Source organism: Rhinolophus ferrumequinum, chromosome 6 (assembly GCF_004115265.2).
Source record: "Rhinolophus ferrumequinum isolate MPI-CBG mRhiFer1 chromosome 6, mRhiFer1_v1.p, whole genome shotgun sequence".
NCBI classification, from domain to species: domain Eukaryota; kingdom Metazoa; phylum Chordata; class Mammalia; order Chiroptera; family Rhinolophidae; genus Rhinolophus; species Rhinolophus ferrumequinum.
In genome coordinates this window covers 4,674,624-4,699,788 of record NC_046289.1, presented here as the reverse complement: position 1 = coordinate 4,699,788, position 25,165 = coordinate 4,674,624, and the positions used below count along the sequence as shown (strand labels likewise).

At 58.0% G+C, this 25,165-nt stretch overlaps 1 protein-coding gene across 6 annotated transcripts in view; it reads right to left on the bottom strand.

Moving 5' to 3' along the window:
* Positions 1–25,165, bottom strand: part of CCDC85C (coiled-coil domain containing 85C) — a 74,470-nt gene that overhangs the window by 26,345 nt on the left and 22,960 nt on the right. The window lies entirely within an intron of this gene.

Here is a 25,165-nt window from a genome sequence, read left to right as displayed (position 1 = left end):
AACCTGTGTGGGCAGGTGACGGTGACAGCCCTGTTCCTGTACCCTCCCCCACCAAGCCTGACTTACTCCGATGGGAACTGCGGATAATGGCGGAGAGCAGGTTCCACAGACCCTGCCCAGCAAGGACACACACATAGACACACAGTGGCTGAGACACCCCGGGCCTGTGGCTGTCAGCACCACAGCACAGACATGCGCTGGCTCCCTGGGGACCTTGTAACATCTGATCTCTTCTGAATTGGACTCTAGGGGCCTGGACATCCACATACACTTTAGACGCCCTCCCTGTGAGTCTACCGTACACACAGGGCCTGGAAGCCCTGATCTATGCTGAGCAGGGACTGTTCAAGTCGTCTGCCCCTTGGGCTCCATCCCCAAGGGACCCCATGCCCTCCTGGCCCTGACTATTCATTGGTAGGGCCGGCCTCCTGCAAACACAACTGAACTTCAGGGATTGTGACGAGGCTGGGACGGGCTGGACTGAAGTCTGGGGGGTGGTGGGGGGAGGGGGGCAAACATTTACTGAGCCCCAAAACGTGCGTGTCAAGCCCCTTAGCAGCAAAAAGGGGAGACCTTTGCTGGTTTCAGGAGAAAGGGGAGCTTTTGTTCATCATCAGATGTCAACGAAATCTCTCCTGAATGCCAGGCAGGCCCTGCGTAAGGGGCTGGTTAGGCCAGGATGGGGCCAACTGTCCAGCAGAGGCAAGAACCGTGGGGAGGCACGCAGCAGGACACCAGAGGACAGTCCAACTGTGTGCAGAGGCAGGGAGGTGTGGCAGGTGGAGGAGGAGAGGGACTCGACTCAGAGCCCCTGCAAGACTGCGTCCCTGCAATTAGGCAGGGCAGCAAGGACCCGCCCAGTCAGAAATGACGGACTCAGCGTGGGGACAGCAAACTGCACTTCCCATTTCACATAGAGCTCACCGCAGGGTGACGACTGACCAAGGGATCAGCAACAAAGCCAGCTTACAGGTGCCATTCCCCAGGAGGTCCTGAGGAAGGCACCTTCTTCCCACTGTGGCAAAGGATCAACTCCTCATGCATAGGGCACGTTGCAGAACTAATGCTGGGAACGTGAAAGCGGAAGCCCCGCGCCTGCCCGTGACAGCCGCAGAGACTTCTGTTAGGAAGCGACAGTGCATCTCCGGAGAAAAGCCCGGCAGCAGTCTCCACACATCCTCTGGCTCTGTTTCCCCATATGACATCACAGGGGACTTGTCCTCAGCCTGCGCTTGTGAACTGTACTCAGCTGATTTCTGTCCCCGCTCACCCCCCACCCCAAAGATGCCCACCCTTTAACCCCCAGAATCTGGGACGATGGGATCCCACATGACAAGAGACTTTATGATGTGATTAAGGTTATGGAACTCAGGTGGGAAGTTGGCCTGGACTATTTGGGTGAGCCCAACCTACTTGCCTGAATGTTTAAAAACAGAGAGCCTTTCCCGGCTGTGGTCAGAGGGAACTGTGACCAGGGAAGAACAGTCAGAGAAATGTGCTGTTGCTGGCTCTGAAGAGGGGGAAGGGCCACTAGCTAAGGAACGCAGACAGCCGCTAGCTGGAAAAGGCAGGAGAACCATTCTCCCCTCCAGCCTCCAGAAAGAGCAAAGCCCTGCTGACACTGATTTTCGCTCTTCTGACCTCTGGAACTGTAAGACAATAAATTGTGTTTGTTAAGCCCCCAAGGTCGTGGTAATGTGTGATAGCAGCCAAAGGAAACTAACTCAGGAACTAAAAGTTGTGGCTGTGTGACTTTAGGTCGCTAGTCTAGCACTCTGGGTCTCACTTTCATTTAAAAAAGAACTTAAAAACCCATCTTGGAAGGCTGCTTTGGGGACCAAGAAAGGCAGCAGCTATAAAAGCCCCCAACATTACTAGATGCTCAATAAACCCCCCCCCCACACACAGATAGCATGACCTTGATGGAAAGGACCGGGGAGCTGAGGCTTCCACACAGCCAAGCTGAGGGCACGCCGCCCTGAGTCCTCAGCACCAGCTCGCCATGGAGACGTGCCACTCACGTCCACTGCGTAACTGCCACCCGGGACCTGGCTCACCCGAGCGCCCAGCACCTGTCTCCTTTTCAGAGCTAGCAAAGGCTGGGGCCTCGCCACAAACTTTAAAAAGTGGGGTCTGAATTCAATTTAGGAATGTCACACATGAAGGTCATTTGAAGCGAACGTGGTGTCCTTTGTTCGTAAAGCAAATGCCCGCTCTCTATTTTAGAGATTTTGGTAGCGTATGGCGTACTGGGACCATGGAGCTGGCTGTGATGTGGGAGCAAACAAAGGCTGGCTCCATGCACGGCAGAGGAGAAGCCCTTCCAACCATACAGAGTGCCCAGGCAGAAAGGGTCATGGAGGGCATGGAGCCCTGGGGACAGATGGACACTAGTGACTGATGACCATCCGGCCCATGTTCACGGGCAGAGCAGGTGGTCTGTGGGGGGGGAGGGAGGGAAGGGAGGGAGGGAGGAAGGAAGGGAGCGAGCGAGCGAGCAGGGCACCAAAGGCTCAGACCGGAGCCCTAAGTCCAGGCTCAGCCTCCTGCCTCCTAGCAAACTGACCCCGTTTCAAGCCAAATCCAGGCAGGAAGGAGGTTCCAGCAAAGAAGGCACTGGCAAGAGGAGAAACGGCCTGAGCCGGCCTTCATCCAGACCCCAGGTCCACATGGCGACAAGAAGCAGGCAGGGAGCCCTTGGTCACACACAGGTCACCTGGGGATCTGATCTGAATGCTGCAAGGGTGAGAACAAACCCCGAAGCTGGGTGGTCCAGGTGGGAGGCTCAGGGCGGGGAAGGACAAAGCTCGTCTCAGGGCAGGCAGGCCGAGACCACCTCCCGCTGCCCCTGGCATGCTGGGAGAATAGAGCACTGCTCCTAGGGACAGGGGTGGGTGGGCAGGACCTCGCTGCCCCCTGGGTGGACTGCAATCTTGTCCCCTGACCCAACTACTCGGAAAGCCGATATACCGGTGCCTCCACCTGAGGTCCCTGGGGGCCAAGAGGCTGCCTCAGAAGGGCAAGGGCTGCCCCAGGCCAGGCCCATATAGCTGGCAGGGAGGAGGCGGGCAGAGCTTCTCCGCACCCTGCTGTGGAGAGCCCCTGGGTGTGGAGTCAGGGGGCCGGCTTGCCGCATGGGGGCAGGAATGGCCACAGCAGAGCCTCAGTGTCCCCTCGGTACCGTGGGGACGGATGGGCTCCCGGAGACCCCAAACAGAAGGGCACGCGCTCTGCATGACACACTACCAGAGGAGGGCTACAGCCCTGCAGGCGGTGGTGCTGACGGGGGGCTCTGGGTGTTTGGGATGCAGGGTTCTGCCAGCCCAGCTTCAACGCCAGGTCCATTCCTGTCCTGCCATCACTGGTGGGCTCAGCTCTCTGACTTGCCTTTCACCCAGTAAATCCAGCTAAAGTTGCCCTTTGGACCCACAGATCTCCCCACTAAGGAGGGGGTGCACGACTTCTGGGGCTCAAAGGTCACCTGCTTTCCTTGGGCAGGGCTTATAAAACCGTCCACTTCCCACCGTGACATCAGTGGTGGCCCAAAATAGGACTGACAGACCAGGAGCTCATTGTCCTGCTGGCCAGACATTTAGTCACCCAGGCACTGAGGATGCGCTGGGGGGTACAGAACCGGAGTAACCGGCCTGGTGTCAGCTGGGCCTCTCTGTACTCATAGCTGTGTGACCTCACACTGGTGACTAAACATCTCTGAGCCTCTGCGTCCTCATCTGTAATGGAGGGGTGATGCCCGCTCACTGGGCTGCTGGGATGATTCTGAAATACCCAGGCCAGGCCACTGCAGCTCAGGAATTTGGGAGGCAGTTAACAATCTTCTCCGAGGTCCTTCCAGAACCTTCACAAGCACAAGCTTAGAGTTCGGATCCCTCCATGGCACTTGACCAAGGGACTTCCCTTGGGCCCCTGGTCCCCTGCTCCAGGACCATAGCCCTGTGGGCAAACCATGGCTCCCCCGCCACCCCTGCTGGAGTGGTCCTGCTCCACTTGCTCCAAAAACCTGTCCCCACAGCTTTCCCATCTAAACTCCCCAGCAACGGCCTCCCAGCCTCACTCCTCCCTCCCCTCGGTGCCCTCACCCCCACCTCTCAGCTGAAGGTGACTGACTGTCCCCACACTGAGCCCCTCCATGGCACCTCGGGCCAAGCCTCCACAGCCGGGGAGCCCCCCAGCCCCTGCCCACCCGGCAAGGGGGCCCTTCCCCTGAGTGTGCTGGGCCCAGCGCCTGGAGCACTTATCTACTGGAGTGTGCATACCCCTTTGTGAGTTCCTGCAGGGCTGCACCACTCACCAAGCCTGGCACCTGGAGAAGGGTGGCCGCCCTCATGTTGCTGCCTGCACACTGCACTCGACTCTCAAAGCCCCGCCGTGGGACAGAGCAGGGACATTAGCCCCTTCTTTCCCCAGGACCAAACACCACCTCCGGCTCTCACAGGTGACGTGTGAAGCTTGTCATCATCCAGGGCACACAGGCACCTCCATTGAGGGGGTTGGAGTGCATGCACCGGGGCCTGTGTGACCCTGGGCGGGAGTCTGCTCTCTGGGACCCAGGACACCCCTCTGTACTGCGTGAGTTGAGAGCCTCTGGGGGCCCTTCAGGCACAGGTGGGCTCAGTAGGCGTGGTGGGCGTATGCCCATCACTGCAGCACACCACCGTGCCTTCCCACGCAGCTGTGTTTCCTTAAGACAGATATGAACAGACCCGAAGGTCAGGGGAGCCGGTGCCAGGATGAGGTCAGTGTTTGGTTACTAACGAGAACAAACAGGCCTGGTCTGCCAAGGGATCTGCCAAGGAAGGGCCCTGCTGGAGAAGCGCCACAGGGAAGTGAGGTGGACAGGGTGCTACGGAGCCGCCCTCTGTGTCATCACTGCCACAGGTGACATGACAGCTGGCCACCAGAAGTGCCCCACAACCAGCTCCTGGTCTCAGCAGAAGGACAGCACAAGGCCCGGGAGGGGACCGCAACGGGCTCTGGGGGTTGGGACAGAAGGGCCTTGAAGGTCAGCCTGTCCCCATCTCTCCTAATATTGGGGTGAACCGAGGACCCCAAGGTGTTTGCTAACTTATCCAAGGTCGCAGGCCGTCAGCGGCACGGCCAGGACAAGGGCAGGCGCCCTGGCCCCCAGGCCCTGCATGACCCTATGAGGACTGTGGGGACAAAGTCCCAGAGAGCAGTTTCCAGGCTCTCGGCCTCACGTGGAAAGGTGCTGGCTCGGGTAGTAGACGGCCGTCAGCTGTGGCTAGTTGCCCGTCAGCTATAACCAGTTAGCCAATTAGCCACTGGTATAACTGCCGCGGCTGCGCTGGAGAGTGGAGTCGGTTGGTTGGCAGGCAGAGAAGCGGACAGCAGGTTGCAGGTCGTGTGAATACAGCCACCAGTGAGATTACAGTGGCATGACTCCCCTATGTATGGCTCTGTGGGTGTTCCTTTTTGGCCTCACCATGTCCTGCGTTCTTATGTGGGGAGCGGGAGCAGAGACCCCGCAGGCCGCCCCACACGACAAATGGCGGAGCAAGCAGGGTCTCCCACATGACAATGACGCACGCCAAAGCCTAACTCCCTTCTCCTTCCTGGTGGGCAGCCAGCTGTTTGTCATCGGCAAGGTGACAATGACAATAAGAGCCAGGGATTACAACCACGATAGATACAATAAGAATCCTTGTGTCTACTCACAGGCAGACGAGAGAGAAGGGAAGGGCCCCTCACAGCAGAATGCGAACTGCTAAGTTAGAAGGATGGAGGAAGTTAGAAAGCCCCCCTTCCCACGGCCGGGCAGGGAACCAGTGGACGCTGATCCAGAGTGGGGGTGTCCAGCAAGGACAAGACAACCACGTCGTCTCACAGTGCCTCCCACAGGCTGTTTATTCATGACAAGATGTATCACTAATCTCTCAGTGGGGAGACCTGTGGGAAACTCCTAAACCAAATGAGCAAGTTCACTCCCAAGAGCGGCCCGCACCAGGCACCTCGTGACAGGACATGCCACTCACGCAGCCTCCCCTCTGGGCCAGTCCTGCCCAAACGCACAGCCTGCATGCAACTGTGGGGCCACGTCAGCCAGGGCCAACATGTGGCTGTCTGTACTCTTCAAAAGTGTCGGCGAAATGACAAAGGAAAACTAAAGACGGGTTCCGAGTGAAAGAAAGCTAAAGAGAGTGTACAGCGTGTGACCCGGGACCAGAAAATCTTTCCTCTAAAGCATCGTGATGGGACAAGCAGGGTGTCGGCATCCAAATTCCTGATGTTCACCGCCGCGTGGCACTGTGCCATCACTATGTGACCGTCCTCATTCGTACATCTAGTTAAGGCTGAAAGGGTGTGTTAACCCCACCTTCTCTCAAACGCTTCAAGAAAAAAACACAGTCCTCGCTCAGAGAAAGAATGACAAAGCAATGAGGCAAAAACTGCTAGCAAATCTAGGGGAAAGCTACAGGAGTCCTTCTACTATTCTTGCCATATTTCTGTAACTTTAAACTCACTTTAAAGAAAAAAACTAAGACATCTTCTCCACCATTTCCAGAACCTCGCGGGAGGCCCTCTATCTTTGTCATCTGATCTGATCTTCACAGAAATACTTTAAGAGAGATGTGGTTACTTCCAACTGGGGAAACTGAGGCCTGGATAAGGAGGCGACTCACTGAACCTCACAAAGCGGGAGGCGGTGCAGCGGGAAGGGAATCCAAGGCCCAGGCCTGCTCTTACCCACCAGAGCCAAGGTCCCGGGATGCTCACCCACTGCAACCCAGACTGTGGGCTGGACCACAGGCCACCCCCAGCCGCCCGAGGGACACTGGCCCCTCAGCCACTCTGTGACCCCTCCCTGCCTATGCGCGGTTTCCCCACCTGCAACACAAGGGCCATCTAGGGTCCATCTCTCAACATCAGCAGCAAGCAAGAGGCTCTTTGCTGAGGTCACATCTGGGGCCAGCGCAGAGGTGGTGATGCTGGCCTGGAGAGGGGCCACCAGAGCCACCACGGCTCCCTCCCGCCCACCCCAACAGCCTGCCAGGGAGATGCCTCCAACGGCCGATGGCCCCACTGAATGAACGCCCCCTGCCCCCGCCCCCTCCATTGGGGGTGTCTGAGGCAAAGGACAGCGGAAGCGTTCTTTGCACTGACAAGCAAGCAGGCCGTCCCCGTCTTCTCTCACCTGCACATCTACGAAGACGGCAGCTTAATCCACATCCTTCCAAACATAACATATCGAGAAGATGAAACATCACAGAAAAAAACGTATTTTCAGTTCAGTTTTAAGGAAAAATAAACAATCAACCTCTGAGCACATTTGAGAGGTCTGTGTAAGTCTATTAGAACAACCCGGGAAACCTCTGTGGCTTCTCAGGGACGCCCTGAACCAGGGCTCCAGTGCTGGCTGGGGCTCCGCAGACAGTGGGGAGACAGACGGCTTCAGACTCGGCTCTGACCATGAACAGCGGCGCGACCGTTACTCCACCTCTCTGAGCATCTCTCTCCGTGCCCTTCATCTCCCCAGGGGCATAAAGGTAGTGCACACCTGACGGGGCTGAGCCACATCCTCCCACATTCACATCCACCTGAAACCTCAGAGTACGACCTTGGATAAGGGTCCTTGCAGATGGAATCAAAGTAGAGATCGAGCTGAGACCATTCTGGATTGGGAAGTGCCCTAACTCCACACGAATGTCCTTATACGAGACAGAAAGTGACACAGACAAAGGAAGAGGCGTGTGAAGCCGGAGGCAGAGATGGGAGCGAGGCGGCCACAAGCCAAGGACGGCAAGGACGGCCGGCAGCCACCAGGAACTGGAAGAGCCACGGAGGACGCCCCCTCCCTCGGAGCCTCCAGTCCTAAGGAACAAGCCTGCCGACACCCTGATTTCAGAATTCTGGCCTCCACAACTGGGAGAGGTAAGTTTCTGTTGTTTGTAAGCCTCCCAATGTGTGGTCATTTGTCTCGGCAGCCCCCAGAAACAAACACACCTTCTCATAGATTTTTAAGTGGGGAAATAGTAAGATGATGACCAAATCCCAGTCACACTGTGTCACCACCGGCGTGAGCCATCCAGAGCCCCGTTCTGGTGTAGTGGGCAGAGTGGCCTCCACAGCCCCCAAACCAACCAAAACCCCAACCAGCCCGAGGTCACCACTGACCAAAAACACTGCTGTGAATACAAGGGACGATCAGGAAACAGTCTGTTTGTCCAACAACAGAGCAACTGTCACATAAATTCTGGTTAGCCCACATGGAGATTAACCCACTGACGACGTTTATGATGACCGAGAGAGGGGGAAAAAAAAGCACCTGATGCAATGGTGAGTGAAAAAAGCCAGATTCCACCTTAAACATACAGATGACCAGCAGCCAAAACACTCATGCACGGGGACAAAATAAACAGTTCAATCTTAGGGGAAAAAAATTCTTCTGAGCAGGACCTGCCTGGGAGGCTGGGCTAACTGCGTTTTGGTTTTCTTTCTACTTTTCCAAATCTTCTTTCTCTAATGAAGATGTATCCTCTTAGAAATCAAAATAAATAATCAACTCTGAGGCTGGGTCTCGCTGTCCCACTACCACAGCACAGAGTTCCTTTCCTTAACAGGCTCACTCACACCAGCTGCCTCCTTGGCAGGTATGCCCCAGACACCAGGGACAGGGACCCAGGAGTTTTCAGCCCAGAGCTGCCTGTGAGTGGATACCACCCAAGGTTGTCCCCTTGTCCCAGCAGGTAGAGGGGTCCTCGGACCTCACACGTGTCCACATGTATCAGCTCAGACACGGCAGCCAGGGTCAGCCTGCATGAAGAATGGGCAAGAGGGTCTGGGCTGGAGAGCCTACGATGGCCCAGGACCCCTCTGAGTCTCGGTTTTCCCATCTGTGAAATGGTGACGATCACACACACGAAGAAAAGGGACTAGTACTGGCAAAACCACCTGGATAAAGCCACAAGGGCAGGCTCGAGAATGACAAACACCTCATGTAGCAGCTCTAGAGCCCCCCATGCACTCAGCACTCCTAATTCTGACTGTCGGAGCAGCCCCCCAAGGTGCCAGGCTCACTTTGGAGAGGAGGAGCAGAGGCTCAGCAATGTCCAGTGGGTCCTACCCAGGCCCCTTTCATGGGGACGTTCAAATGCCATTGAATGAAGGTACAAAGGACAGGCACGCTCTCAGAGGGCCCCGGAGGGAGCTCAGCTATTCAAAGCATGCCCCTGCCCCACGGCCCGGAGAAAGGTCACACACTAAGGAAAACTCCGAGCTGAGAAAGTCACAGCGCTGGTCACACACTCCCACCAAGGGCACACCTTGGTTAATCAACACCCACAGCCCAGCTCTGTCCTGACGCCGGAGCCCATGGGAGCCTGAGAAGCCCCTTCCGCAGGAGGGACCCAAGGTCCAGAGCGGGGAGTCACAGAGCTGGGATGAGAAGCCCTGCCCAGCCCGGGGCCTGCCCACTGCCCACCGTAACCCTGGGGGGATTCCAGCAGCACTGGGAGGACCAACCACTCCCCCAAGTTCCAGACTAACGAGCTTACCACGGAGACAGCCACGCCGCAGAGCCATGTCTGCTTGGCCACGTCCTGCTGCAGCCACAGGCCAGAGCCCTCCGTCCAGCCAGGACAACTCACTCGTTCATGCACCCTCAGTGGGCCTGCCCTGAAGCTCAACGGTACCCCGTGGGTGCATCGGCGGCCACTCTGTGCTGGGCCAGGCTGAGCCCAGGCCTGCCGCCCCTCCTGTCCCAGCCTGAACAGTGAGCTGGACCAGACGACCTCTGCCCTGATTCTCGGCTCCTTGCAAAGTCCTTGTACCCTGAGGCCCACACACAACCTGGCCAGGGTAGAGCCGACCATGCCTGGGCCGGACACCAGGACAGTCCCCTGCCCTTGTCACCTGTTTCCTGGGGGAGGGCTGCTTGCGAAGGGGACTCTGCTGCTCTAAGAATCACTGACCGCCACGCTCTCCACTGGATGTGGAGGTTCTGCTGTGAGCTCCACCGAGACACGGAGGTGGAGGCCAGAGACAGGCAGGTACCACAGCATTCACTCACACCCAGGCCTCCCAACAGGCTGACAGCCCCAGATGGCTCAAGTCCCCTGGGACGCAAGGCCAGAGGGCCTCTGAAAGGGCGGATGTGAAAACAACCCACCCCAGACCCGAGTCTGGGCGGGAAGACCCGCGTGCCTGAGCCCACCCAACCATGAGAGAAGAGGGGAGAAAGGGAAGAAATGAGGCTTGTTTCCACCTCTCGGCACTCTCCTTCAGGACCATCCCGGGCTCCCTCCCCCACTGCCCAGCCTCTGAAACTCAGGGATCACACAGACGGGGACAGTGGGGGACAGGTGGCAGCAAGTCCACAGGCAGCCTTGGGGTCAGCAGGCCCTGACCTGTCAGCCCCACACCCCAGCCTCCCTCCGGGGCCTGCAGGCGCCTCCCTTCCCCCGATAGGAGGAAGGACTCTGGCTGCAGCTCCGCAGGGAGGGGCATTCACAGCAGCATCAGGAGGCTGTGCCATGTCCCCTGGAGCCCTCGGGCACCTCAGGAAGCAGCAGCACTCGAGAATAACCTTCCCACAGCTGCCACTGCTGTGACAGGCAACATTAAGCCTTGGCATGTCTGGATCTGAGCACTGGGATGGCACGAGCTTGGGCGAGTCACTCTGGCAACCAAACCACACTGGCATTACTCCATTTACCAGGCTTAAAAAGACGATCGGTTAGGGGAGAGGCGCCGGGGCCCACCGGGGGCCACCAGAACTGCAGGGCCAGAGGGAGGAGAAGCTTCACTCCACAGAGCCCAGGGACCCACAGCGTTCCTACAGGTGGGCAGACCCAAGCACAGACATCACTCATTGGGTGTCCCCTCCGTGCTGGAGTCAGACTCTGAGGACAGGGGCCTGCCCTGGGAGCTCACAAACAGCAAAGGGAAGGGGGCTGTGGGGGGTACCCACAGATGCGGGCAGCACACACCCTGCAAGGGCTGGACAGTGCCCGGGTGGGCAGGGCCTGCTTTCAGGCAAGACATGCTTCTGCCTGGAGCCCAGCTCTGTGTCACATTCCACATCCCACGGACACACAGCACAGCCATGGCTGGGCGCTGCAAAGGGGAGAAGCGGCCTCGGACACGCCCATGTTTCAGAAAGAACAACCGAGGCCTGGGATGAGGGAGGTGCAGGCTGGTCACACAGGCCAGTCGAGGACTGGCACGCCCAGGCTGCAAGTGCAACATTGGGAATCTCGGCCGGGCAGGGGCTAGGAGGTCGTGTGAAGTCGCCCAGCCTGGAGAACCACAGCTCCCGGCATATGCTGGGGCCAAGGAAACACTTGTGGGGAGGCCAGATGGAGGATGCCCAGGTGGGACAAGAAGGGAGTGCAGGAGAAGGGGCCTTACAGCTGTCCCCCCCTTGTGGCTTTGGCACCTGAACAGCCCTGAGTTGCAACTTTCCCAACTGTGAAAGAATCCCCTTTGCTGCAGGATTGGTGAGATGAAATTAGATTCATAGGCCATAGTAGGTGGAGAGCCTAGTACAGTGCCTGACCCCCAGCGATGTGTCCCTCATTCTCTCCCCTCTGCCTGGGCCACTCATGAGAGGACTTCAGCACAGCCACTGACTGGACCTCTTGCTTCCTTCAACTCCACCTGCCCCAGACATGCCCGGTAGGCATCCAGCCCAGTGCCAGCTCACAAGGGTGAGGACGCACTGTGCCATACGATCCACATCTTTTGGGGAAGGCCAGAAAACCATGGCAGTCTGGGGCAGAAGAAAATGCCACTCCCCGCAGGCTGGCCAGCTGCCCACAGGCCTGTGCAGCCCTGAGCAGGCAGCAGACGTACAGAACACCGGCTCTCTGGCTGGCCGGGGGCCAGGTCCCTCCCCATTGTCACCACTGCCCATGGCCTCGCCCCCACTCCAGCATCCCTACTGGTCACTCAGACCCTGAGGGCAGTGGCAGACCTGGTTCATCTCTGCCTCCACGAGCCCTCACCCAGGGCCCACACAGAGTTGGGACTCCATGCCTCTCCATCATCGAAGGAGAGCTGACGTGCCCCTGGGTGCCCGGCACAGGGCATGTGAGATGGGCACGGTCACCTCATCCTACAGGGGCTGAGCCTGAGGCTCTGAGGAGGGGCGGCCTGTCTGCCACCACGCGGCACCAGAGCTGGGGTTGGAATCAGGGCTGCCCCACACGGGAGGTGATGTCCAAAACCTGCGTGGGTCGGGCTGGCCTCAAGGGCAGAAGGACAGTTTATCCAGGAGGGGGCTCTGCCGGCCGCAGGCAGTATGTGCGCCCCGAGAGCTGTCCCGGAAACCAGATCAGGAAGGAGCCACCTCGTCCTCCGCCCTGCACACCTCACACTCACACGCATATGATGCACACACAGCGACGCAGTCACACCCGCTCACACCCACACATGCACATACACACAGGTATGTGCACACTCACACACTCACGTTCTGTCTCTCTCCAGGGTCTTGACACTGAGGGAAAACAGTATCGAGCTGGGATGCAGTCAAGGGGTCATTTGTTTTAATTATTAAAACAGCAGCCACTTACTCTCAGCCGTCTATAATGCCACTTAATTACCCAGTACATAAAACTGCCTTTGCATCTTAGCAGGGCAATAAATCAGCTCAGAACCAGAGTTGTTTAAAGCCTTCTAGCCAAAGATTCGGGGGAGGGAGTCGTCCCTTGTTTCCCCTCAAGAAGCAATAAACCAGATCTCTGCTCTGTAGCCCAGGTCACACAGAACACATGTGCCAGCTCCAGCCAGGAGGCCCGAGTCCTCCCTCCTGCGTGTCTGTCCACTCCTCAGCAGCCCTGCCCCACCGTGCTCCATCCTTTGTGTGGTCCACAATAGCCCCGCCAGATGGCGCGGCGTGGCCAGCAGCCTCTTCCAGCCAATCACTCATCCTGTCGGGCCCCAGCAGGGCTGTGGGCAGGACCGCGCTGCCTCACCCCTGTCCTGCCTGCCTCCTGGTCCCCAGCCATCGGGCACAGGCAGCTCAGGGCATGGCTGGGCCAGCAGTGTACCTGGTGCAGGTGCATGCCCCCAAGGGAGTAGGCTGAAACCACCAGGTCATTCAGTAGTCACTCAACACCTGCAAGACCCCAGGATGAAACGGAGAGGACGAGAGTGGGCAGGGAAAGCCGGCACCATGCTCCCCGACACTGGCAGAAGGCACAGTGCAATGCTTGCCAGCAGACATAAATCACCCCCTCCCACAGGCCACCCTGGCCCCATGTGCCAGCATCCCCAGCACGCTTCTTGGCGGGCAAGGGAGCCTGTGGATGGCACATGCACGAGCAGGTGGGCTGTGCCGCTCCTGGGCACGAGCCAGACTGGCGGCCTTTCCTCTGAAGACACCCCCAGAGCGCCTGGAGGTGGCGGGCACCAGTCTTTGGCCGTGGACCCCTGGGCTGTCTGCAAAGATGGCCATCACAAGCACTGCTGCGGTGAGTAGCCTATGTGCCAGTTTACCTGCGGGATAAATTCCCAATGGTGGGATTGCTGGGCCAAAGGAGGCTGCCTTCGCAAGCTTCTAAACATTACCAAATGCCCTTGTTGGAGGCTGCACCATTCACACTCCCACGGCAGGAGTGAGAACACCCTCTTCCATTCGCAGGTCTGAGGAAAGTTTTCTGTTTTGTTCTTTGAAGTGAAGGAGTTAGCCAGCTGCAGGCCTCTTAGCTCTGCCTCCTCTTACCTGGAAGCACCTCCTGTCTGTCCCATGTCCCCACCCCCACCCCCAGGATGGCTGACCCCAGGATACACCCCACCTGCCTGGATTCACCCTGCGGCTAGACAGGTGCATCTCAGGGTCAGGGTCAGCAGGACCAAGTCAGCACTTTTCTGAGGTCCTCCCCTCCACGGCGCCTTTGGGACTGCCCCCACCCCGGCTACCTGCCCTCTGCACCAGGGCCTCAAGCTCGTTTTGATTCTTGTCTCATCATGCAGTCCCTTCCCAATCAGCATCCATCGCCTGACTCTGAGCCGCCTGAAGGCAGGGACTCATCTGCTGTGTGCATGTACCCCCTGGGGGTGGTGTGGCGCCTGGCTGGTCTGATGGTGGCGACATCTGGTTCAGGCCATCAGGAATCTGAGACAGCAGGATCCAAGGCCATCTCCTGACCCCAGGACCAATGTCCAGCCTGCTAAGTCCCCTCAGTGACCATCCAAATTAAATCATCCTTGCAGAAAGATGGGCACCCAGCCAACCTGAGGCCTTCTGCACAGACTGAGTCAGCTTAGGGGCAGATCGGACCGGGGTGGGAGCAGCAGGGAGTAGATACAGGAGGAAACAAGCAATGGGGAACATGTGCTTGTCCACAGAATGCTCTGGAACTGCCAGAAATCCTGGGAGCAGCAGAGGCCACGTGGGGCCAGCCCCAAAGAAGAAGGGGCAACAGACCCTCCCTGGCGGCCTCCGGCCTCTGAGCATGCAGCCAAGCGGCTGTACTCGGGGTTGGTCACGGGCCACTGATCGCACTGTCCCCAGCTGGTTCTGCGAACGAGAGTGGCGCCAACTACAGTGCAGCCACTTGGAGACTGTTCCCAGGTCCCTGGTCCTCACATGCTGCGTTCATCCCCGACACCCCTACTTCCTCCCACGGCCCGGCCCGCCCACCGGCCCCTCACAGCCACCCAGGCTGAGACACCACGTCCAGTCTGGTGGCAGGACAACAGGTTGCAGGGTGAGAAACTATGCTTGATGGTGACATCGCAGGACCAGAGTAGGTCCCCAAGACAGGACGTGCAGGCACAATGTCACCGAAGGGAAGCTGACAGGGGCCTCACTGCGTCCTGCAGCCCTCAACTCAGAGGCCAAGGTGCAGGGGTGGGTCTGGGCGGGCAGTGAGAAGGGGTGCTCCAGGGGGGCCAGGGCCCTGAGACAAGGGGCGCCACCCACCTTCCCGGGCCCTCACCCAGGGAGGACGCATCCGTGGTCCCTGCTCTCAGCAGCTCACCACCTGGGGTGGAGGTGCCCACAGACAGATGAACGCCCCAGCTGGGCCGTTCTGTGGCTCCTTAAAGCTTGAAGATGACAGACACGAATCTCACTTACCCACCACCTCACTGGACCTCACAACAACCCTAAAACCAGCTGATATTTTTTCCCCTCAGTTTACAGCTTCTCTCTCTTTTTTCACTGTTTAAGTTTTCAATTACTGTGTTTCCCGGAAAATAAGACCTAGCCGGACAATCAGCTCTAATGCATCTTTTGGAGCAAAAATTAATAGAAGACCCAGTCTTATTTTACTATTAGACCGGATCTTATATAAGACCAGGTCTTACATAAGACTGGGTATAAAATAACACCGGGACTTATATTAATTTTTGCTACAAAAGACGAATTAGAACTGATTGTCCAGCTAGGTCTTATTTTCAGGGTAACACGGTATAGCTGACATACAGTGTTATATTACTTTCAGGTGTACAGCATAGTGGTTAGACATTTATATAACTTACAAAGTGATCACCCCAATAGCCCCACCTGGCACCATACATAATTATTATTGACTATATTCCCTGTGCTGTACTTTACATCCCCATAACTGTTTTTATAACTGCTTCCATATCCTGGCCATTGTAAATAAAGCTGCAACAAACATAGGATTGCTTATATCTTTTTGAATTAGTATTTTGGATTTCTTCGGATAAATGCCCAGAAGTGGGACTGCTGCGTCATAGGGTAGTTCTAGTTTTAATTTTTTGAGGAGCCTCCATACTGTTTTCCACAGCGGCTGCACCAGTTTGCAATCCCACCAACAGTGCAGGAGGGTTCCCTTTTCTCCACGTCCTCGTCAACACTTGTTTGTTGTTTTATTGATGATGGCCACCGACAGGTGTGAAGTGATTATCTCACTGCGGTTTTAATTTGCGTTTCCCCTAGCTTATATTAAGTTCTCCCATTTTCCAATTGAAAAAACTGAGGCTCAGACAGAGTCTACAACTGACCAAGGTGACTCAGCAAATGAGGGCACCAGGACTTGTGCCCAGGTTGTCTGCCTGTAGGCCCACGTCCCCAAGCCCCACCGAGGACATCACATGACCTAATACAGACGCCACCGTTACAAAGGGGGCTGGGGGCACGTGAACACGACAAGTCAGCACACCTCTGTCCCCAATGAAGGCCCAGGAGTTAAAAATCAGGACTGATTAACAAGAAAACCCCAGAGCCCCAGAGGCAGGCTATTGGGGGTGGGGGGGTCAGAGGAGCCCAGTGGGGAGGAGGAAACTGAGGGAGGGAGATGGCTGCGTCCCGCTGGGGGCTGGGCCGGGTGAGGCTCCCTCTGCATTCCCAGACCAGGGAAGACGCATCAGCCACAGCCTGTCCTGCCCAAACCAGCCGGACAGCATTGCAATGGCAGTGCGCTTCGATGTGCTGTTCCCTTCCTCAAGGTGGCCCTCTGCTCCACCGCCACAGCCCAGGACTCAGGCTCTGACATCTCCCAGGTCATGAAGCAGAGACATGCGGGGAGATCTGGCCCTCGGTGGGGGGACCGCGGGCCTGCCACGCAACGCCTTGTACTGTGCCGAGGGAGGGACGTGGAGAAGGGCCTTCAATCCCCCATGAAGTCAGACAACCCAGGACCCTCCCCAAGAGGTCACCCGAAACCTGCAGTGCTAACCGGGGCGAATGCAAGCTCGAGAAAAACTGAAGACCTAAAATTGAGACGGCTGACACTCCATGTGCATTGACTGAAGGGCAGGATGTATCAAAACAATTCGTATAGGCACGGACGGAGAGGGGCGTGCGTGCCTAGGCCCCGGCTGGGAGGCGGGCAGGCTGCACAGGGCAGCTGGGAAGAGCTCCCTCCCCCAACACCCCCATCCCTGGGATGGTCATGTGAGCCCAACAGGACACCAGCCCCCACCAGCCAGCCCCCCCATGTTTAATAACCATTGTCTGGCTGTTCTGTTAACGGAGGAGTCTATACTGCACAACCCAACCCAAGCAGAAAAGACACCGGAACAACCACAAACATAAACAGACGTCCAGCAGGCCGGTGGGGAATGCGGGTGGGGGCATAATGACGCAGGAGGGAAATGCTGGCCACCCCCCCACTTCAAGGCAACAGCAAGGCAGCTGGCGGTGGAAGGCAGAGTGATGGAGGAACTCCTGGGCCACTTTACAGAAAGTCCCAGGAACTTAGAGAAGGAAGTGCTCTCCCCACTACACATACGTACTAAATGTTACTGTAAAAGGAAACTGGGCTTTCCTGAGCACTGACAGCACAGAAGGCTTGCTCACACCCGTCAGCACCACTGCCAAAGTCGACTTGGCACTTATTACACGCCAGGCACTGTGCCAAACCTGTCACATGAATTATCGCAGACCTATGAGGTAGGCACTATCATTACCCCATTTTACAGGCAGAGAAACTGAGGTCTGGGTGGTGGTGTAAAGTACCCATGTCATCCCAGATGGCACCTGGTGGGTCTCAAGCTTTGATCCAGGGCTGACCCACTCAGAGCCACTTCATCCCCAACCCACGGCCTCCTGCCTCCCTTCCCTCTGCCCAGGGAGGTAGAGCATCCTGGTCACACACTTCTGGAGAGTGAGCAAAGTGCCAAGGTCCCTAAGACACAAATGCCCCTCGCCCTGCCTGGGCAGTGTCTGAACAGGCGCCCACCTCCTGCCACACCTCTACTGACCCAAAAAGGGCTCTGAGCAACCTCCAGCCCACACCCAGCAGCCACCCTGACACCTGGACAGGAGGCCAGCCCAGCACACCACTTCATGTCGCCCCCCACCTGGTAGGGTGCCTGCCTCCTGCAGGCAGTGGTGGGCTCTCGGGGGCTCCTCAGTCACTTCACTGTCCCTCACCATCCACTGAAAAGAAGGGGCCCGGATGGCTCCGATCCCCGATCCCCAAGGAGCCAGAGGCAGAAGATGCGGGAACCTCCACGCACTCCAACACACCCAAGGCCTGCTGAGGTCAGGTGCCGTCATGCTGTACCATCCAACACCCACAGCACCACAGGGCAGGGTGAGGCCTGGAGATGCCACAGCCCTCTGCCCTCCCACAGCCACACTGAGAGCTGCCCTGGCCTCTGCTGTCACCCCTGGACACGTGCAAACACTCAGAAGACAGCACCTTCCTGACGGGCCGGCAAGTGAGCCAGAGAAAGACATGAGGACACTGCTCAAGACAGACGTGGCCACTGGACCGCATGCCAATATGGAAAGGGACACAGACCCGCTGACGAGGGGACGGGGATGAGGCCCTCAGGGAGGATAAGGCCGGGAACAGGTCAGGCCAGGCCACCATCCCACAAACATAAGGATGTCTGTGAGCTGCGTTATTATTAGTGGTTTGGCCAAAAGCCAGGCACAGGCTCCTAAAGAAGGGCAGATAAAATGTGACTTCAATCAGGCTGTCAACCAAGGGGAGGATTACCGCGTCCCAGACAGAACTGGAAAGGAAGTGAGGGTGGAGAAGGAGGGGCTCTGTTGGACTTCTGGGGGGTCCCTGCCCTCCTCCACCTTGAAAGTGGTCCTGGAAGGCAGGCAGGGGCCTCTCTGCTGGGGAGGCTGGTGTCTGGTACAGTGGCGGGAACATGGGCCTCAGACATGTGGGTGGGCTGCCCGAGGGTCCCTGGGGACCCCAGGAGAGGGCGGCTGCAGGGAGAGCCTGCTGCAGGGCGGCAGGCGCAGAGAGTGAAGGTCCGATCCGAGCTCTCAGCCTGACCATCCAGACTGTCCCCAAACCCAGCCAAGCAACATCCTTCTTCAACAAAAGACCCACACAACCCGTCTGCCTTATCCACCGAAGATCCAAGTTCATCTAACTCCTGGGGCAGCCTGATCGCAAGGAGCCTAAAAGCAGGACCTGAAACCTGGGAATCACACACACACGGCTCTGGTTTCTGCAGCGCTGATACTGCCGGGGTGTTTGCTCAGTTGTCCCAGGCAGTATGTCACGGGTCCCAGGGCTGTAAGGATGGCCCTGCCCCACGGCAGCACGCCCCCACAGCCTGGGGATCGAAGCAGTACAGGCTGGCCCCTGGTGCTGGGACAGCCCACAGCCATGAAATCAACGCCACCTATCCAGAGAGACTCCGAGATGATAAAGACAGAGGCCCGGCTGCCCAACGCCACAAAGCCAGGACACTCCCGAGCCAACACCTGGACCTGGCACCTCCCACCTCAAACTGCCACCCAGGAGACCTCATTAGAGCCTGAGGCATCTGGTCAGCTGTCCACACCTCCGAGGGTCCGCACCGAGGGTGCTGAGCACAGCGCTTGCACATGGCGATGTGATGACCCTCCCTGTGATGGCTGCTGTCCCAGGGCCGGGCTCCGAACCCAGCCGTGGACTCGCTGAGGACACCTGCTAATGCTGGAGCTGGTTAGAAGGACCCTGAGCTAAGGGCCGCCTTAACTGGCCACTCATGTGTGAGCAGGGACAGCTCCAAAGAGGGAACTTTGGACGTGGGGCTGGAAATGTGCCTTCCTGAGACCAAAACGCCTCCACAGGCAGTGACATGCATGTGCAGCTGTCATGGCCTCACTTCTTACACGCCTGAGCACCTTACACACCTCATCCCATCCAGCCTCACCACAACCCTGCAGTAAGGAAGGTTCTAGCATTCTCCCACTTAACCCTTGAGGAAAGAGGCATAGAGAGGTTAGGTTAAACGGCCAACCCCAGGTCACACAGTCACCAACACTGGAGCCCTGGACAGAGCGTCCTCCCACCAGGCTCAGGACGGTAAGGAAACCTGCACGCTCAGCCCTTTACTGGGCCCGGTGGTATGCATTCCTCATTAATCCCACCTTATAGATGCGTAACCTCAGCAGGGACCAGAAGTAGCCCAGGCAGAGCCCAGGGTAGCAGGGGCTGGGGGCTGCGTCTTTTATGCTGCCATGCTGTCTTTTCTGAGGGGGGGAAAGGGGCGTTGGCTGTGAGAGGTATACCAGGCTGGGCTTTCTAAGGTGGTGCCCAGCCAGCAGGGGGGGGTCCGAGGAGGGTGTGGGGCTATCACCCAGCAGGCCGGGCAGGAGACACGGAAATACATTCCAGGACCTCAAGATATGCCCTGCAGGACCCTGGGAACAAGGGGTCCACCCAGAGCCAGATGCGTCTTATCTACATGTTAACATTCTGGGCCACTGACCACAAAAAGCACAGGCCTCACGGGTACATACACCCACCTTCTGAGGAGGAGCGGAAAGACCCAGGCCCTCAACACAAATAGAGGAGCAACCGCAACCAAGGAGGGGGGTGGCACGTGCTCCAGCCGGGGCTGGCACGGAGTCTGCGTGGTCCCAGCAGATGGACAGGGGACCCCTCCCCCCGCCTCCTGGGCTTCAAGCAGCGCGGCCAGCCCACAGGCTCCCACTATCCACCCCCCCTTTGCCCAGGCAGCCCTGCCTGCCAGGGGCACACTCCCTCCAGCAAACTACCCCGCAGAGAGCTCACCCCAGTACACAGGAAGGAGGAATGAAGACAAAGGCAGCCCAGCAGCAGGGACCACCAGGCCCTCTCACCACAAATGCAGGGTCAACCAGAGACGCAGCCATGGGGGAGGGACCGGGAGGGCACCAAGGACCAGCCTTTCCAGAACGGCCATTCGGAGTCTAACCCCTCCCAGGGCATCTGGCCAAGGTCTGCCGGCCGGGGCTACTGTGGCCACTACAGCAATCAATAATGATTACCAATTTACACCGACACCCGGGTCCGCCGGCTGTGGTACCAAGGCAAGAGCGTTTCGTACACACGCGGTGCTGAATTTGGACACCAGAGCTGCACTGCCAGCCCCACCTGACAGATGAGCAGCAGCTCTGAGAAGTGGAGGGACAGCCCCGAGGCAGTGGTGACCAGGTGTCCTGGCAGGATGTGTGGGGAGGGGAGCCGGCCGGGGCCCTCAGCCGCCAGGAAGATCAGCGTGGTCCGTGGATACCAGCGCTCTGCAGCACCTGGGATTCTCTTCGTCCCTACTGTTTGCAGAAAGATTTATGGTGCCAGGAACTCCTCAGAGACAAAGGTGGACAGGAAATTGAATCACAGGCACAGGGTAATTTGTGGCCTGTCTGGGGCCTGCGGATGTAAATATTTCGGCCGGCAGATCCCAGGTTGCAGGCTCCTGGGACTGTTCTCATGAGTCCAGCTCCACCAGGCTGATTAGAAAAGCAAGTCCCACTCAGCCCTTCCTCCCGCCTTCTGACGCATGAGTGACCGTGAATATCATCCGTGCCCAGCTTCCTGCCCCTTTATCTTGCCAGAGCCAGAGGAAGAGGGGCTGAAGGGATGGGTGAGCGATGTGGGCAATGGAGCTAGACACTGCTCAGTGTAGGCATCCTAGCCCCAGAGGGGCGTCTCCAGAAGCATGAGGTGCAGACACTCCCCACATGGTGTCCTGTTACCCTAACCCAGCCCCTGGAAGTCTCTGGAAGTCAGCGGCTAGGGCCAGATTCCCCACTCTGTCTCCCAAGCCTGCCGGCTGGTGTTCACAGGGCCCCAGAGGGACCACAGGGCAGGCTTCCTGTGACCCTGGCCCCAACACAGCCAGCCTGGCAGGGCCCCAGCAACGTTGTGAATGGCCAAGCTGAGGTCCTCCCTGGGATTTCCTCCATTCCCGGGGGACAACTGCACATCCTTCAAAAATGAAATTGTTTCCAAGAAATAACACGTTAAGTCTGAAGGCCACAATGTGGGCTGTTCACACCACTGCTGCCATTTCCGCCCCCAATTTTTCATGAGGCTGAAAGTTGTGCCTTTGTCACCAGGATACTGCAGGGGCCACCAATCTAGGCACCCACACCCTACCTCAAGCCCATCCTCCACCGGGAAACCAGAGAGCCTCAAGAAGTGTAAGTGAGATGGTGTCACCTCTGCCTGGCTTTAGATAAAATCCTAACTCAACAGCTCTGCCCACTCTGCCCACTAGGTCACTAGGCTCCAGCCACAGTGGCCTCCATCCTGCTCCTGGAAAGCACCAAGCTTATCCCCACCGGCCTCCACGTCCATTTCTGGCTGGAAAGCCTCCAGGGACAGCTCCTGACCCTCCAAGCCCCCATCCAGGTGGCCCTCCTTCCAGATGCCACCATCTTTTGTTTGTTCTTCATGGCATTCACCAGTATATGAAACCATCCTGTCCATTGACTTGTTTTCTCGTTTGTCTCCCTAACAAGACCTCAGTCTGAAGTCTCCCAGGAACATGGAAACGGACATCCAATCAACAATCGTGAAGCAGGGGCTCCATCCACAGCGGAAACAGAGCACGCGGCCCAGCAACGGAAGGTGGTGCCAGGAGGCCCGGGTTCCAGTTCTTCTCTCGTGACCTCAGGCCCGCGCTGACCAGGCTCCTGGACTTCTGAGCCCCACCTTCCCTGTTCATAAGATAGGATGACAGTGCCCTCAAAGCTGGGGGCATCATGGTGACCACAAGAGACACCATGTGCAAAGCCAAGGACAGAGCCTGGTGCTGAAGGGGGCAGAGCCTTGTACTGTTTCTGGGGGCGCTCAGAGACCAAACACAGATGGTCACTACCCACACACCGTCTAATGTCTCCTGGGGCCCCCAGTACCCCCAGCCCAGCCACTGCCACACCTCACCGACCACCCAGAGTGAACAGCAGTGGTGCAGACACCCCCTGGTGCTCCCTCCAAAGGAAGGAGCCCCCAGGGAGCTGGCTCTGCCTGGTTTGGGGTTGGGAGTGGCTATGGTCTTAGTGTTTGTGCCCCCCCCCAAAATTCATATATTGAAATCCTAACCCCCAAGGTGACGGTGTTAGGAGGTGCAGCCTTTGGGAGGTGCTTGTGCCGTGAAGGCGGAGCTGCGTGAACGGGACTCGTGCCCTGATAGAAGGGACCCCAGAGAGCTTCCTCACCCCTTGGGCCCCGTGAGGACACAGTGAGGAGGGGCCAGCTGTGAATCAGGAAGCGAGACCCTCACCAGAACCCACCTGGGGGGGCATCTTGACCTTGGACATCCAGCCCCCAGACCCGTATGCAATAAATGTTTGTTGTTCATAAGCACCCCGTCTATGGTATTGTTATAGCAGCCTGAGCAGACTAAGAAAGGGGTGCTGCTCCCAGGCCCTTAGAGGGGTTCAGTTTTGAGGAGCACTGACGGCCTCTGGGTCTCACGTGGAAGCACAGGACCCTCAGCGACCCAGTGTGCAGGCACCAGCTGAGGCCACCGCCTTGCAGGGCAGTCACTGCTCCCCTACTCTGGGCCTCAGTGTCCCCACAGAAGGGCAGGCTACACAGGGCCTTGTTGACAGCAGGCGGTCAGCGAGGAAGCCCCGAGGGCTTGGCTGGGAGCCTGCACGTGCTCCCAGGCAGGGACCCTGGGCGGCAGCACTCAGCTCCCACTGCTGCCGGCCTCAGCGCTCTGACCAGCCAGGCAGCTCCGTGCTCCATGTGCAAGGTGTCCAGCCCTCGCAGCCACCTGGCAGGTGGCGGGTGGCAGCCTTCCATGAGGACTTGGTCTTTACAGCCACTGTTCCCAAATGCACCCCTCACCACGACCCCACCCAAGACCCTCAACTCCCTCTGCACCGCCCCCATGGAAGGGCGGGGAACTGACACACGCAAGCCTGGATAGGGCCCACTGCACCTGCTGGGTGACCTGAGCAAGCCCCTCTAATCGCTGAGCCTCCGATCCGTGGTCTGCAGAGCCCCCCTGGTCTCTACAAGCTCTGCACAGCCCCAAGCAAATGAGGGGCTGGCCACGGGGGTCTCCAGATCCTGCCTTGCTGGAATTCTCACGCTCGTCGCCCTGGAGTACGAAGGACAGAGGGGAATGGATGCCACATTCAGGAGCTGCCACTTGGAACCCAAGATCTTGTCCAGACATCCTCACTGACGGAGGGCACGCTCGCTGCCAGCTGTGCACAGGAGTTAAATCCTGAGTCACTGTTACCACCTCACAGCCGCAGCCCTGCCCCGGGGGCAGCTCGGAGGACATGGAGACAGTTTTGGGGGTTTGCCGTGCGCTCCACAGTAGAAGCAGTTGGACCTTTTCCTGGATCGGGGAGGCAGAGATGCTGGCTGTGCAGCTCTCCCCACCACCTGACACACACCCGGCACACTCCCCCACCCCTCCCAGACTAAGGCACAGGGTACCCTGCAAAGTTCCATCCAGACCAGGAGCAGTGGGGGAATAAAGATGAAGGGGACCACGGACTGACCCAGCATGTGGTGAGAGGTGTCAGAGAGGCTGGGCCTGGAATTCAGGGAATGTAGGGAGAGAAGGCAGGGAAAGGAGGCAACTGGTGCTGGGGGAGCGTCCGTTGGCTTCCAAGCACATCTAGGAGCTTGTCAACGTGAAATGATTTGGTTGGTCTTCATGCCTGCCCTGAGGGGTGCACCAGCTGGGCGGGCTGGGGTCTGCCTGCCTGACGCCACCACTCACAGCTCTGTCACCTGGGCATGTCCCTAAAACCATTTCCAGGTCTGCAAAGCCAGACCTGCCACAAGGGATTCTGGAGCTGAATGGGGTCACAGGTCAGGTGCTCACCCAGGGATGGGCATGGAAGCTGCTCAGTGGGGACGCTGGCCATCCCATGGGCCATCTCATTTTTACACCTGGAGCCCCAGAGAACTGAGTGACTGCCAAGGTCACCAAGCAAACGGCTTCAACTAGCAACAGGGCAGCAATGTTTCCTGGAGGGTCAGGACGGGAGCCAGAGGACAGCCTTTCGGAACTCATCCAGAATGGGGCTTGGTTGCAGCCTCCGAGGGGACAGTCAGTGCTTCCTCCTTCCTGTTTAAGTGGCACTACTCCCCGGAGCCGGCCTGTTCTGCCCAAGTTCCCTGACACAGGAGCCGTGGGTGGGGCCCGCTTCCTGACCGCTGACTGGCACTAGGGGATTACGCCGGAATTAGTCCAACTGAGCAAGGGGAGTGAGTGACAGCGATCTCGGGAGATGCACAGAAGCCCTGTAATTCAGGAGCACAGACCCTGAGCCCCTCTGCCAGCAGGGCCCCACCGGCACGCCGTTCACCCTGCATGTTACAACCCTGCTCCTCCTATGTCACCAAAGTGCCCACCAGTGTGGGGCTTGGCAGACGCCAGCAGCCAGTGTTCACTCAGCAGTGTTCAGAGCACGGCAAAAACGCATGCTGCCAACCTCAGAGGAAATCATTCACAAATGTTTGCACAGCAGGCTTTCTTCCCCTTAAATGGACACAACACAGTGGCAGCCCCACAC